The sequence below is a fragment of the Nuphar pumila genome, chromosome 6 (assembly GCF_984573655.1).
Source record: "Nuphar pumila chromosome 6, dmNupPumi1.hap1.1, whole genome shotgun sequence".
Lineage (NCBI taxonomy): Eukaryota > Viridiplantae > Streptophyta > Magnoliopsida > Nymphaeales > Nymphaeaceae > Nuphar > Nuphar pumila.
Genome location: NC_143254.1, coordinates 100,416,780 through 100,431,504, shown reverse-complemented (window position 1 = coordinate 100,431,504; position 14,725 = coordinate 100,416,780).

The window sequence follows — 14,725 nt, the reverse complement described above, 5'->3', positions numbered from 1 at the left end:
ATTAAAATTAATCGAAATAAGAACTCAAAGCTTTTAAGTCAAGAAATATATTTAAATCATATATTCAAGAAATTTTAAATGAGTGATTGCAAGCCTGTTAGAACACTTGTGGTAAAAGGTATCAAATTGAGTAAGAATGATAGTCCTCATGATGGACAAGAAAGGCTAGATGTCCCTTATGTACAAGTTGTTAGAAGCATGATGTATGTTATACTATGCACAAGGCCTAATATCAACTTTTTTGTTGGCCCCATTAGTCGCTACCAAAGTAATCCTAGTTGGCCACACTAGCAAGCAGTAAAAATAATATTTCAATATTTAAAATAGACTATAAAGTTGAAATTATGTTTTCAAGCTTATTCTTTAGAATTAATTGAGTATTCCAATGCTGACTTTGCAGGCAATAGAGATGGTAGTAAATCCAATTCTGAATATGTTTTTCTCCTTGAAGGAGGAGCAGTTTCTTGTAAGAAACAAGATTGTGTAGCTCAGGATACTCAGGAAGCTGAATATATTGCATGCAATACAGCTGCCACAATTGTTGTTTGAATAAGCTATTTCATTAATGATTTAAAGCATGATATAACCAACGGGCCAGCCCAAATTTATTGTAATGATCAGACTGCCATCTCTCTTATGAAGAATGGAGCAGCTAATTCTAAAAGCAAATATATAATGATAAAGTACCATTATATTCATGATATAATTGAAAGGAATGAAATCAAAGTCAGTTACTTACCTACATCCTATATTATTGTTGATTCTTTAACAAAAGGCATATTAGAGAAAATATTCTCGAAACATATATTTTGTATGGAATTAAGATATGTCTAACAAAAACATATGTCTGGATGAGAAACTAAAGAATACAACTCATTCTAAGAATGTTAGCAAGTGAAATACTCTAATAGTGAGAGGTAAAATCATGTATCATGATTAGTTTTACATGGTCAAGTGGGAGATGTTGATCATACGTGACCATGTTTCACGCAGAGTCTCACTCGTTGAGGAGAAAGGTGGTTCCACTCTCTCTTCAATGAGTAAAACTGCCCAGAATAGGGCCTTATCCAAAATGAAGCATGTTTCATTTTAGATAAGCTCATAACATGAAACGGTTGCTCACTTTTACGCTAGGTTATCAGATACCCAAGAGGGAGTAAATCCCGAGCTGGTTATCTCTCTTATTTAAAGTGAAAGAGAGCTTAACCCCTCCTTAAGAAGACTGTATACATTATCCTCACGCACATCCATTTTCAATCCATCAAGTGCGAACTTGTCTCTTGACATCAGGACCGAACAAAGCATACCCATGGAGCTGATCCAGAATAGGCACCAATTTATCTGAAGATAGCTGAGAATCAATAATAAAGTTGATATCGGGCTTATGTGCTCGAAGAAAATGTTGCAAATCATGTTGTGTGGGCTTATTCGCCAGCCCTCAGACATTCCATGAAAGGACCTTCATTTGGGTACAATAGGCAGGGGGTAGGTTCACATAAAGGGCCAGCATCCAGCCCATCAGATGTGACATCCATAGTATTTGCCAAAAAATGATCAGGTGAGCAGAGCAGCTCCTCAACAGAACATGGGTCCTCCCTGATAGCAGACCGCTTAGATAGCCGAGGAGGATGGAGAGATCTCTCAAGAAGCTGAAAAGATCAGCCAGTGCAACCCGTTTCCCTCTTCCAGGCTGCTTGTGAGGTTGAGTGGAAAGGCAAGTTCGAGGTCTTGGATCCATGGCCCTTGTGGATTCTCGTTGGGCAAAAAGAGGAATCAGGAATACCTGGAGGGATAGTTTAGGCATGGAAGATGAAAGGAGATGGGTATGGGTTGGTTGTGATGTTAATGGAGTTGGTGTCACCAGAGCCACTGAACATGCTCATGGATTTGGGTTTGGGTTGAGTGACTGCTGGATCGGATCGAGTGTTAGATTGTATGGGTTCAAAGTGTGGGAACGGTTGGGGTTGGTGGTTACCGAATAGAGGGGTGAGTGGGACAGGTGGCAGGAGGGGGGGTAGTGAGTGCTATGTCTGCCATGGACGAAAAAGTGGGCTTACCTGATGGGGACGGTTGTTGACAGGATTCCGGCGGGTCACTAGTGAAAACGCTCACCGTGAGCAGAGGAGTCACTAGACCAGGCTCTGCACCATTATGCGGCGTCACGATCACCACACTAGTGGGAGACTGAATAACTCATGGTTGCGATGCACTCGACTGTTCCATCATTTGCTCACATGGTCGATGACCATCTCCTTTAAATCCAGGCGAGGCTTCTATGTTCATGGCGTTCAGTGGCTGCGAGTGACTAATTTTCGAGTCCATAGAAGGACGTTCATTATCGTGTCGTGTTGATCTGATGATAAAGCCTGGAATCGATTGGCTGGTGCCGAATTGGTGGTCGGGGAGTTAGCTTTGCGGTTTTGCTTGGTCATTCGCACAGAGTTCCCAGCCATCCTCAGATGGCGACTAGGGGTGGCAATCGGGTCGGGTTGGCGGGTCGTGTCGGCGGGTTGGCGGGTCAGCATACCTCAACACGAACCCGACCCGTTTATTAAATGGGTCGGTTGTGGCAAACACGAACCGACCCATTTATTAAATGGGCAACCCGACACGACACGGTTAACCCGTTTAATGAACGGGTCGGGTAAACGGGTTAGCTGGTGGGTTGGGTTCGGGTAAACGGGTTGGCGAGGACGAGGTCGAAGAGGGCGTTCACGGCAAAGGCGACGACGACGGTGGTGGCTACGCTCGAGCCGAGGCCGTTGCCGAGAGGGAGCCCCTTCTCCAGCAAAACCGAGATGCCGACGGATCGAACACCGAGGTCCCAGAGGGCTGTGATCGCTGCGATTCCCGTGCAGTTGTGGAGTGGATCAAGGGTCAGCCTGGGGGTGCCGTGGACGGCGGTGATGTCCTCGTGCGAGTCCTTGTAGAAGTCGGTCTCAGAGGAGCCACCGGCAAAGGCGACGGCGACGGTGGTGGCTGTGCTCGAGCCGAGGCCGTTGCCGAGAGGGAGCCCCTTCTCCAGCAAAACCGAGATGCCGACGGATTGAACACCGAGGTCCCGGAGGGCTGCAATCGCTGCGATCCCCGTGCAGTTGTGGAGTGGGTCAAGGGTGAGCCTGGGGGTGCCGTGGACGGCGGTGATGTCCTTGTGCGAGTCCTTGTAGAAGTCGGTCTCAGGGGAGCTACCGGCAAAGGCGTTGTGGATCAGGTGGTTCTGGCCATGGGGGATGGTCACGCCGCTCACCAGGAGGGTGAGCACGCGGGGGGATCCCAGCGAGTATGGGCTCAGGAACGAGCCGAAGAGCGACCATCCATGGTGGTATACCAATACCACGTATCTTCCGGTGGAAGCAAACGAAAAGGAGCAAAAGCTGCAAATTTACTGCAGTGCAGGCAGAAAAAATTAATGCCATGTCTTCTCGCGGCTTGTTTTAGTGTGTTTTCTTTTTTCTCCCTACATTTTTGGTTAATGGCAGATATGGTCTTGGACTCTTGGTGTTTATTAAACGGGTTGGCGGGTTGGCGGGTTGACATACCCCTAACACGAACCCGACCCGTTTAATAAACAAGTTAAGCGGGTCGACCCGTTTACGACACGAACCCGTTTAAGCCAAACCTGAACCCGCCTAAGAAGCGGGTTGGTGGGTCGTGTAAGAAATTGCCACCCCTAATGGCGACGAAGTTTTATCATCTTTGGCCCGCTTGGGACAGGTTGGAGTGATAAGGTGAGCCACACTCTTTACAAAATTTAACATAGTTCTCATACTCGATAGTTTGCTCTCAGAGTCGCCCTTGTTCAATTTGAATTTTAATACATGGCTTAGGAGTGAAATCCATAGGAACATCGATGCTAATGCGAGTGAAGTGCCCTCGGCTAAGAGGGTGTGTGAAGTGATCAATTTCCACAAGATTACCATTGAGATATTCAGCAATCCCCTTCAAAGAAGTCCATGTTCCAAAGCTCGAACGAGAGATGGGGCAAGCGAACCCAAATGGGGCCACGGTTTTGGGGTTGAAGTTGGCATGCACGGCTTCTAATGGTTAGTCATGAGGGTGTGTCCTCCAACATGCCATCTTTCTCTTAGCAAAACCATCTTCAAGTCTTCTTCATTGGCAACTCGTATAAGAAAGAGGTTGTAAAGCTTTGGATTTTCAAAACAAAACTTTATTCGAATTTCATGGATTTTTTTTATAGCGGAATTTAGAAAAGGCTTTAGCACTAGAAATAGCGATAGTTAGTCGTCGATTTTAGGAGATGCCGAGCAAGTCACAGGTATCTTGTCAATTCCTCATTGTCCACCAAAATATTTCATTTAAGCAAATCAAAACAAGTTATTTATTAAAAACAATATTGTTTGGTAAAACAATACTAGATAAAAATGGGTTTGTAAACGAAATGTCCAACACAATCTAGAGAAACCCTGGATCTTTATGCTTCCTAGCTCTGCATTTCACACCGTAGATTCAATACCTGTATGCCCCATAAAATAGGGGTAAGAACCATTTCTGGTTTAGTAGAAAAGTATTTCAATTCTAACAAGTAAAACATTGTGAAGACATGAAAAACCACTTTGAGGCCGCAGTTGAATTCATCGTAGCTCAAGTTTTCATGACTTAGCATATTAGTATCCCATTAATCGAAGCAAGAGCTACTAAGCCTAGCTTAGCCATGTAGATACAATTTGAGTCTTTCGCCCGGTCAGTCCAATAGTGTACCAAAATCAATACCTTATACAAGTGATGCACGAGTAACACTAACGCACATTCATTCATTCATTCATTCATTCATTCATCGCTATACTTATAGCTAATGCATTATTTTGATAATTACCAGTTCACCCCTTAGTACGCAGAAAAACTTAACTTCAGCATCAAACGAAGCCATTTGAGTATTTATTATGCTATGTATTTTTTTATGCCCAAAGGATTGAGTGGCCATTTTTTGTAGTAGGGCAACAATTTTCATGCTGGAACAAACCCCACTAGGCCATTTCAAATGCACCATTCTAATTTAGCACTGGGGTTGAATCTCTATATCGTAAGGATAACCCGGCATCCTAACCTTCATGTGACTGACAGACCGCCTGAACTCTCTGATTCATAATATAATGTGTCACTCAAGATTGTATCATCATTGTCTGCCTCAATGAGCGTAAAACCTTAAAGGGGTTCAACGACATAATCTTTCTTATTAGGACATTGAGTGTCACATAGGCAATCTAGTGCATTCTGCACAAAAGAAATATGAACCCAACCTCAATCATTTTTTAAAAGCAAGGGTCGGTTCTCGTGAAGTCAGGGACTACCTTTACGTTTTGTTTATATGCATGCAAACATCACTCTTGGCACCTACGGCCTTTACGAGCGCTTCACCCCATGCGGGTGAAAAACTAACTCTTTTACAACAACGCTTATGAGTGTTATTATTGTACAGTGTTTTACAGAGGCATGCATAAACATGGATAACTTTGAATCGACTGCTTGGTGTATTTAGCTACATCGAGCTCTGACCAAACAAGGTGCAACAACCCTTATGTGTATGATGTCCTTAAAAGCAAAAATGGAATGAGCCATCCAGGCATGATTCCAACAATGAGGGCATCATCGTGCCATCCATACTAGCTTAGGTGAGCATTTTGCCAGAAATTTCGGTTGCATCTCCCCTGTTTAATAGTGAAAACATGACGTTCATTTTAGATCAAAGAGTATCTTGTCAAAAATTTTGGTAGAATCTCCCATATTTATCGAGAAAAACATGATGTTCCTTTTATCTTAGAGAGCGTCTTATCAAAAAAATCGACAGCATCTCCCTTGTTTAATGGAAAAATCACTACATTTATTTTTTGATAGATTTGCACTGTTATGCGTACTTTGCATCTTTTATGGTTTATTGGAAGCCTAGGCCTTCATTAGGCTTTATGTTGGTGACTTAGATGTTTACGTAAATGCAATTTTGCTCAAAACCAAAACCTTTTCAATAAGGGTTTATTCGCCAAATAATGTTTTGAATGAGTCGAGACATTTGGAATTGCTTTGGGCGATACAAATCAGTCACCATTTGTACACTTATTATAGTGCAACTATATTTAGTAAAAGCATGAGTTTGTTCACATAACAACGTGATGTCAAAGTAAAGTTCCTAAAATAAGGTCCGATGAATGAAACCATACATTAGGCTAAGTAAAGTGTGTAAGTAGGGCTCGGTGAATGAAACCACGCATCAGGTTAAGTAAATTGTGTAAAACATGAGCCTGTACATATTATAATGCAACAATAAAGTATAGTGTGTAAAATAGGGTTCGGTGAATGAAATCATGCATCAGGTTAAGTAAAATATGTAAAGCAATGTGTATGTATATTTTTACATATAAATAGTAAATAGAGAAGTAATCTCAAAGATACATGCGTGAACACCGAAACAAGCTTGTTGTGCCTTAGAGGACGTAAACCAAGAACTAAGTCCCTATGACACTTAATTTGTCATAAATATCGAGCGATAATCACAAGGGTATACACGTGAACACCAAAGCAAGTTTGCGGTGCTCTAAAGGGTGTGTGTAATAATTGATAATTTTTCTAAAATTTTGTTTGAATATAATATCTAAGGTAATTAATTAATATATTTTGACAACCTATTTTATGATTTTAGATTGCACGATTGCAACCACATCAAAATTTTAAAAAGAATGCATGATATCGTCAAAATCGAGTTCATACACTCGCAAAACATGCCCAACAACCTCAAGGAAAAAATAGTAATGTTAAAGGTCGATGTTGTGAGTTTTGAACACTTGCTTGCATTCGTATTGAAAATCCAAGAAGAACTATTCTGATTTCATCAAAATCGAAGTTGTAATGCACCCTGAACGCTCCAAGCAAGTTTTGGGGGCATAATGGTGATTTTACCAAAATTTTGAGTTAAATTCAAGAATATTTTTTACCCCAAGGTCATAGGCATCGAATCCCATGTTCACGGGCAGTAAACTCTGTTTAAAAACTTTTCATACGTACATACATAAATATATATATATATATATATATATATTATATATATATATATATATTATATAAACTCTTAGTGACATTATTTAAAAAGGGCTTAGTTAATATAACTAAAGGTTAAACCAGTCCAGCTCAGTTAACTGGACTGGTTAGGCCTGAAACCATGGGTTGGATCACACTAGGTCCAAGCAAGGCCCATTTTAGGTCAAACAAGAGAAGCCCATTGTTTTCGGCCTCTTGTTTTTAAGAACTTCACCAGGCATAACATAATGTTCCACTAGGAAGGTTGGCAGCCCCTCCCCCAACCTATATAAGGCCCCCCTCTTCCCCCCCTTCTCGTTCACCAGCTCCCTCTCATACACTCCTCTCACTTCTCTACTTCCTCCCTCGCCCATTTCAGCCTCTCTCCTCTCCCTCACCACCATAGCTAACCCAGCCACCCTCCTTTTTCTTTTATCACCACCATTGGTGGTAGTTGAACCACCATTACCTACAACCACCTAACCTAGCCATCAAACTTGCTCACTAAGTCAACCCAGCCAAACCGAGATCCAGCTCACTTGTTCGCTGCACTCATACTCCTCCCTTCCACGCAACACCGAACTCTTCAAATACGGTTTGCTCTCACACATCGATGGTTCAACTTGGAGGGAAAATTCTCTCAGGATTTTTTTTGTCTATTATCAAAGCACTATACAAGGTAAGCTCTATCAAAATGTGTGTGGATTTTGAATATTTAAATATATTTTAGAAGCATACATGTTTGCTTATATTTAAATTGTTATGCAAGATGTATTTATTTTGTCTCGTGAATATAATATATATATATATACGCATTGAATTTTGAATAAAGTAGTTTTGATATGTGTCATACTTCGAATAAAATAAATATATTTTAAATAAAATAATATGTTTTGGTAAGTATCCTACTTAAAATAAAATAATAGTTTTTGTTCATACCATACTTTGAGGAAAATGATTATATCTCAAATAAAATAATAAAATAGTAGTTCTTGGTATGCATCATACTCTGAATAAAATATTAAAAAGATGTATGCATATATTTTGAATAAGATAACAGTTTTTGCTTATATTCCGTTTTGCGAAGATAAAATATTGGAAGCTTGCATAGAACAATGTGTATCTCTGCTTAGCTCAAGAATAGAGCTATGGGTTCAGAGAACCCAACTGACAATATAATAGTCCATTTCAAATAAAAAAGAAAAAGGAAATGGTTGTAGCTCAAAAGAGGCCAAGGTTTTGGAGACCTTTCTGATACATATTAGTATGTAGGGCATACTTCCGTTCTAAGATTGGTCTATGCATGAGCTTGAAATAAATTAACTCTCAAAGTGCGAAACAAAGCAGTATCTAATAAATAAAACATGCCTATACACAAAACTCAAGATATTGATCCGCAACATTGGCAAAATGCTCGTATATATAGAGCAAGTACTGATTGAGTCAGGTACACATACATAACTCAGTTTATTAGTCAAAAAATAGGTACATGGATTACCAAACCCCATTCTAGCCTACACAGTGTAAGGCACTTAAAATAATCCCTGTAATAAAGATAACTCTTCTGATCCATTTTGTTCTAATCTCTACCTTGGAGAAGGTAGATGGTATAACCTCAAGTGATTCTGTTCTGATTTTTTGGATCGAGGCGTCTTAGTGGTCTCCACTCATGTACATCTACGAAGGTCGGGCTATCCACATGTCCTATGTAATGGATCTCTAACTACTGCAATAGTCCAGGATGCATCCTACTTTCTGTTCTGCCTTAGCGGTGATTCTTTTGATAACGGACCGCCCGCTTTGGGTCCGCTACAGTCAAGTACTCGAGATTAAAACATTCGAGAATAATATACCCCCCCCCCCCAGAAAGCCTCATTTGTTTGTGATGGTCTTCCCCCATATACCAGGGTGGATGGCTAATTATCGAAATAAAGACCCTTTTTAATTACAGTTTGAAATGAAAATATACCCTAATTATGCAAACGATTATGTTTTGTATTCCGTCTTACTTTTCAATAAAAATGTTTTATCTGAATTGACTGAATATGTTTAGTATTCTGAATTACTGAAATTGGTATAGACTTACGAGACTGTCAGAAGTCTGGCCCTTTAATGGGTTTTGTTAAGGTACAAGTCAGTGAATGCAGCGAGGCAGGAGCGACATCGAGGAATTAGTACTCTCCAGAGGATTTAGGGACCAACTTGAGACTTTTGTTCATAATATTTTATATTCCCAAGTTTTGAACTAACTATACATTTTGTTAAAAATGATGTAAATAATATTTTTGTTTTTTACTTTGATAATAACGTTGTCTTATATCACCTCTATGGCTCGTTCAAAATTTTTAAATTCAAACTCGATATTAAATCATCTTTCGTTATCAATATTTAAAAAGATTTTTTTTCAAAAATTTTGGTAAAATTTCAGGGCATTACAGCGTGAATTAAAGACTAGAACCAAATATTGTTTTAAAAAAGTATACGGTAAGGAAAATCCTATCGTACACAATAGTTAATCCAACAAATAACTTGAAAGACAGAGAAGAACAAGCAAACCTACCAAAATTTGGCAATGGTAGTTTAGCGTAGCATGCATGCGTTCTTAAGTCGTGGCTGACACGTCCTTACGACCGCTGCAGTTACAACCAAAAGTGATTCGTGCAGAACTTGTCGACAAAGTGAAACGATGAGGTATAGGTAAAAAATGGATTGGACCTAGCTTAGGTCTAACTGGGTTTGAACATATTTCAAGCAGGGTAGACTAGGAGAGATAAGTTGGACCTAGTCAAGGAAAATATAAAGGAGGTCAAGCTATCAGGGCCAAGAGGTCTTGACCCAATTGGATTCAGTCTAAGTAAGGTGGGCACCTCAAGTGAGCTAAGTCTAGGTCAAGTGGGTCTGACCTATGCTAAGACCAAAAATAAAGAAAGAAAAAAAAAACCAACCTGTAGATCAAGTGGACTTCACTCAGGTGAGCTCAAGCTAGGTCAGACAGGTCTAAGCTCATCTCCAATAGGCTTGATCCATGTTAAAACCAAGAGAAAGAAATGAGAGAGGAAAGGAGAGAGGAGAAAGAGGTTAGAGAGAGAAAGTTGAGAGAGGGGAGGGGAACAATTTTTCTGAAGAAGGTCTCCTCCTATTTATAGCCAAAACTTTAGATTTTGGATATGTGTATGGATTGGATTTGATCCATCTATACCATCTAATCCAGATCCAAACTTAAGGCTAAAGTAACGTAATGACATTATATTCCTATGAGACCTACATAATATTTTCATATGATATTTATATAGGGTCCACAAAATATGTTTGTGAGATATTTATGTGAGGCCTACCAGATATTTTTGTGGAGCTGGCCTATTTTTGAAATTTTGCCAATATTTTTTTGTGAAAAAATTATCATTCTCTTCATCTTGACGAGACAAAGCGAATTGTCTTTGCAAAATTATCTAATTTTGCCCAGAGAGGAAGATATGACTCCCTTACTATTTGAGTGTATACCTCTAAAGATATATACGTCCTTAGCATAATTGACTTTGCAAAAATTTTTAGTTTCCCATTTTTTATTAATATAATAATTTTACATAAAAATACATTTTATTTTTATTCAAAAATTTTACTGAAAATTTACGGATCTTACATAAGTCATTTTCGAATTGCGTAAACCTCAAGTGTGAAAACTTGGACCAATGTTGTTGCAATCTCTAAAAGATAAACTTAAAGTCCAGTCGATTGAACCTGTTGCCACGCGAAAGGCCAGCAATAACGCACCACCGCAATGGCTGAAGCATGCGAGCATATTTGGAAGCCGGGATGAACATCTGACTTCAGTTGGGTCCCGTGGTGATCTTCACATGAGGGGTATCATCCTTAGACAAGGAAGGGTAACCACCTTAGGCAACAATGGAAGCCCAGGAGCGCCTAGACGTTGACATGGATCTGCAGGCCTGAAAGCCGTGACACCCTTATCCGGAGGCAATGACGGGGGAGGGGGTGAGAGGGGTTCATCTCTATCACGGACTTTACTAGAGGTTAATTTACTACTCTTTCAAAACGATGCCCCGGTAAGGTTTTGAGCATCAACTGGGTTTTTCTTTTAAAAAATCAGGTTTGAAAGCAGGTATGGAAAGCATGATTGGATGACATTTAACCAGGTTAAAACCTAATTCTGTAAAATAAAAAGATTAGGCACCATGATGATGCCAAACACAGCTGTTTGAGAGAGAGAAAAAACTATGATGGTCATTTCCCCTGTTATCGTAATTTTTCTTCATGGAATGCTAGACTACTAAAATCTGAAGACTGATCCATTGTTAAATGTACAGATCATTTGATTTGCTAGCCAATATATGTACTGCTTCAATTTCAATTGGGTTGAACAAAGTACACTGCTAACGATTTATCAATAATCCCTTTGCCAATCTCAACAAACGACTGGATTGTTACGTGAGACAAGTCAAATCCAAACCAAGCGCAGATTCTTTAACAAAACCCATGGTACGAAGTCCATACATATATGACTAGTTTGGTTCTTGAAAAGCTAACAATGTTTGGGAGTTGGTATTTGGCAAGAAAACGCCAATTCTGGTTCGCAAAGAAGAGGCGGCATTGTTAAATACATCCAAGTATCTTATATTTAGCAATTCCACTATTTGGCATTTCGTTTGCCAAATATAACTTCCAAACAGAGCCTAAGTACACCTACGCTGGTGTCAGTGAAGGGCTATCAGCAGATAGGATATTTGACCCATCAGAGTGCACCCAAATCCGTGAAATCAACAAGCAGTCAGGTTGGAGTTCAGGTTTGCCTTTTCATCTGTGGACTTGGGACGGTCTGACTGGGTGGCAAGTTGGGATGAAACCGGTTCGGATTTGGGATCAGAAAATACATTGGCGCGTCGGATTTGATCGGATCTGGGACAGCCAAAATTTGCAAAAGCCCCTGAATCGGACCCGTTTGCAACCCTGAAGATAAGCACTGTAAAAACGAAAGGCGCTGTTTGGGGCTGGTAGCTGAGATGGGAGTTGAAGATTTAGGAAGGAGCATAGCAAAACTAGTAAGATGATGGTTATTTGGAAAAATGGTGTTGAAGAGGTAGTTGAGAAAGGAGGTGAGACATCCTCTCATTTGTACTGCACTAAAAGCTAGAACTGCTTACCACTACCTCTAGGAAAGAATGGTAGCTGCTAATTTCAGGAATTGATGCATTCCAATTCAAATCCATGAACTCCCTCTGTCTTCCCAGCTCCCAAAACAGAGCCTTTTTGCTCCAATTCTAGGAAGCCACCAATTATCTTATAAATAAATGGCATCCGCCAAATGTCTTGTAAAGATACGAAAGAAAATGATTGGGAGTGAATTAGACCTTGGAATTATCTTTACAGAAAGACATAGGATTCAGATCACCAACGCTTTTTAGTTTTGGAGATCTTTATTCTGTGTTGAGAACTGAAAGTTTCAAAGAAATTGATAATTATCTCGCTTGTACAGAATCTTGTCGGGGCGGTTTCGCGCATACTTTTATTCGTTTGCTTCAATTCTTTGATGTTAACCATGAAAAGAAAATCCTTGACCACCCAAAACTCTGATTCCCTCTTCCAGAACAGGCTCTCATATCTCAATCATACCGGATTTTAAACAGTTCATCTCTTAAGATTACTGGCAAAAGAGAACACTATTATATTGTATTCAACATCAGGCTATGTACGAGGCATCTACAGAGAAATCAAGACCAAAGCAAACCAACCACAGAGAGAACTCCAAGAGAAAATAACCGGAAAATACGAATCTTTTACAGCGGCGGGACATGGTGACCGTAGAAGTGAGACTCAGAGGGCCCAGCAACTAATCTCGACGGCCTTTTGGAACCGTTCAGCGAGGGAGAGAGTCTCGGGTACGTTGGTGGTAGTTGCGGGCAGTTGGAGAAGGTCACGAACCCACTTGCCAGGCAGTTTCACGCCGAGAGGCTGCTGTTGAGCAATTTCATGGTTATTGGTGGTGGTTGGCTCAGCCTGGAAGGGGCGCTTCCAGTCGCTCCAAAAGCTGAAAACAGAAGACGACGTTGCAGTTGATGGTGCCATTGATGTTCTTGGTCGAAGCTCAAAGAAAAGAAACAGAGCTATATATGAAAGAGAAAGATTGGAGCGCAAGATATCTCCTTTGAGCAAGATTGGTAATGAGACGGATGACCAAATGGGAATGGCGTCGGGGTACTTAAATGAGTTGTGGATTAGGATTAGGACTAAGGAAGTTGATGGGGGTAACCCGCGGCGCTTTTTGGAAACCGTGGGTGGTGGGGGAGCTTTGTTTTAGCTACTTTATATTATTGGGCCGGCCTCTCCGTACATTTTGCATTGGAGCCTGTTTCTTCTTTTTTTTATTTTTTATTTTTTATTTTTTTGGAAGACCAGCTGGGGTTAGGCAGACCCATACCAGATATCTCTTCAGTCCCATGTGGCAGACGGATTCGAACCTGGGCCTTCAGCTTGGCACAGGACCCCGTTTACCACATGGAATACCACTTTTGATTTTTATTTTTCTAAAAAGTTGGAAGACATAAACTATGGGTGACACTGGTTTTATGAATCAATCCATTTTAGAGTCGGTTGGGGGGCATGTGGGCGCCTACTGCATGTGGAAAATTAGGCTTCATCTAGTGCCAAGTTTCCCGTCGGATGTGACCTTGATATTTTCGTGATTGATCCTTGTTTTTATTGGTGCAATCAAACTAATTAAAGCCATTGCTTACGGTTCTTTTTGTTTAGGTAGGCAAGCTGGGGGTTAACCCTTTGGGAGTCTTTTTAAGGTTATGAGTTGACCTATTTGACTAATTAAAAAAAAAAAAGCTTTCTGAAAGGAATCAAACTAAATAAAGCTTTTGCCTTACGTTTTTTTTTTGGGGTTACCTAAGCTGGTGATTAACCCTGTGTGATTCAAACACAGAAACTGGTTTGGTGGGTCGGCTTAAGGGGTTCAAATTGAAGGATGTCAAGAGATCGATGTCTTTAATGTGCGTTTATGTGGCCAAGCTGAAGCTGAAGCCGACGGAAAATATCCTCAGTAGAAATAGGGCATATTCATTGAGTTCTACTTCGAATTTGAGTCAAGAATATATAATTTTTTTGCTGCTATAAAAAGTTTTTTTTTATCATGCCCTTTGTTATGAAAGAAGCTTTCTTTCGTAGGAAACAAGGCCTCTTTGCTAGAAAGAATGAAACAAACAATTCCATTAGAATTAAAATGGGTTCATACTTCCCTCATAGGGAAGCACTTTCTCTCCAAAGTGTCCTTTTTAAAAGAACATCCCTTAGGTGTGAGCGTGCCCCTAAACAAATACTGGAGGACTCCTCCAATTTTTCTTTGATTAGCCAGCATTGACAACGAAATTAACTGGACTAGTGCAACCACAATTGCCTGGGCCAACCAAACTTATTGATGTAAAACCCCAATGTTCCCTTTGTCTACCAGGGAGTACACCCAGCTTCAGCCTCGTGGAAAGGGGACACATACACTTATATTTCAAACTCATGACATCCCTTCAACTTGGTGAAGTTCAGGAGTCACCCCTACCATCTGAGCAGAGCCATCATAGACTCAATTCTTGGTTATTGTAAGAAGGCAAATCACCAATTTCTAAACTATATCTAGCATATTCTTGTAATTCTCTGGTGAAATAAATTTCTAACAAATTGCACCTTG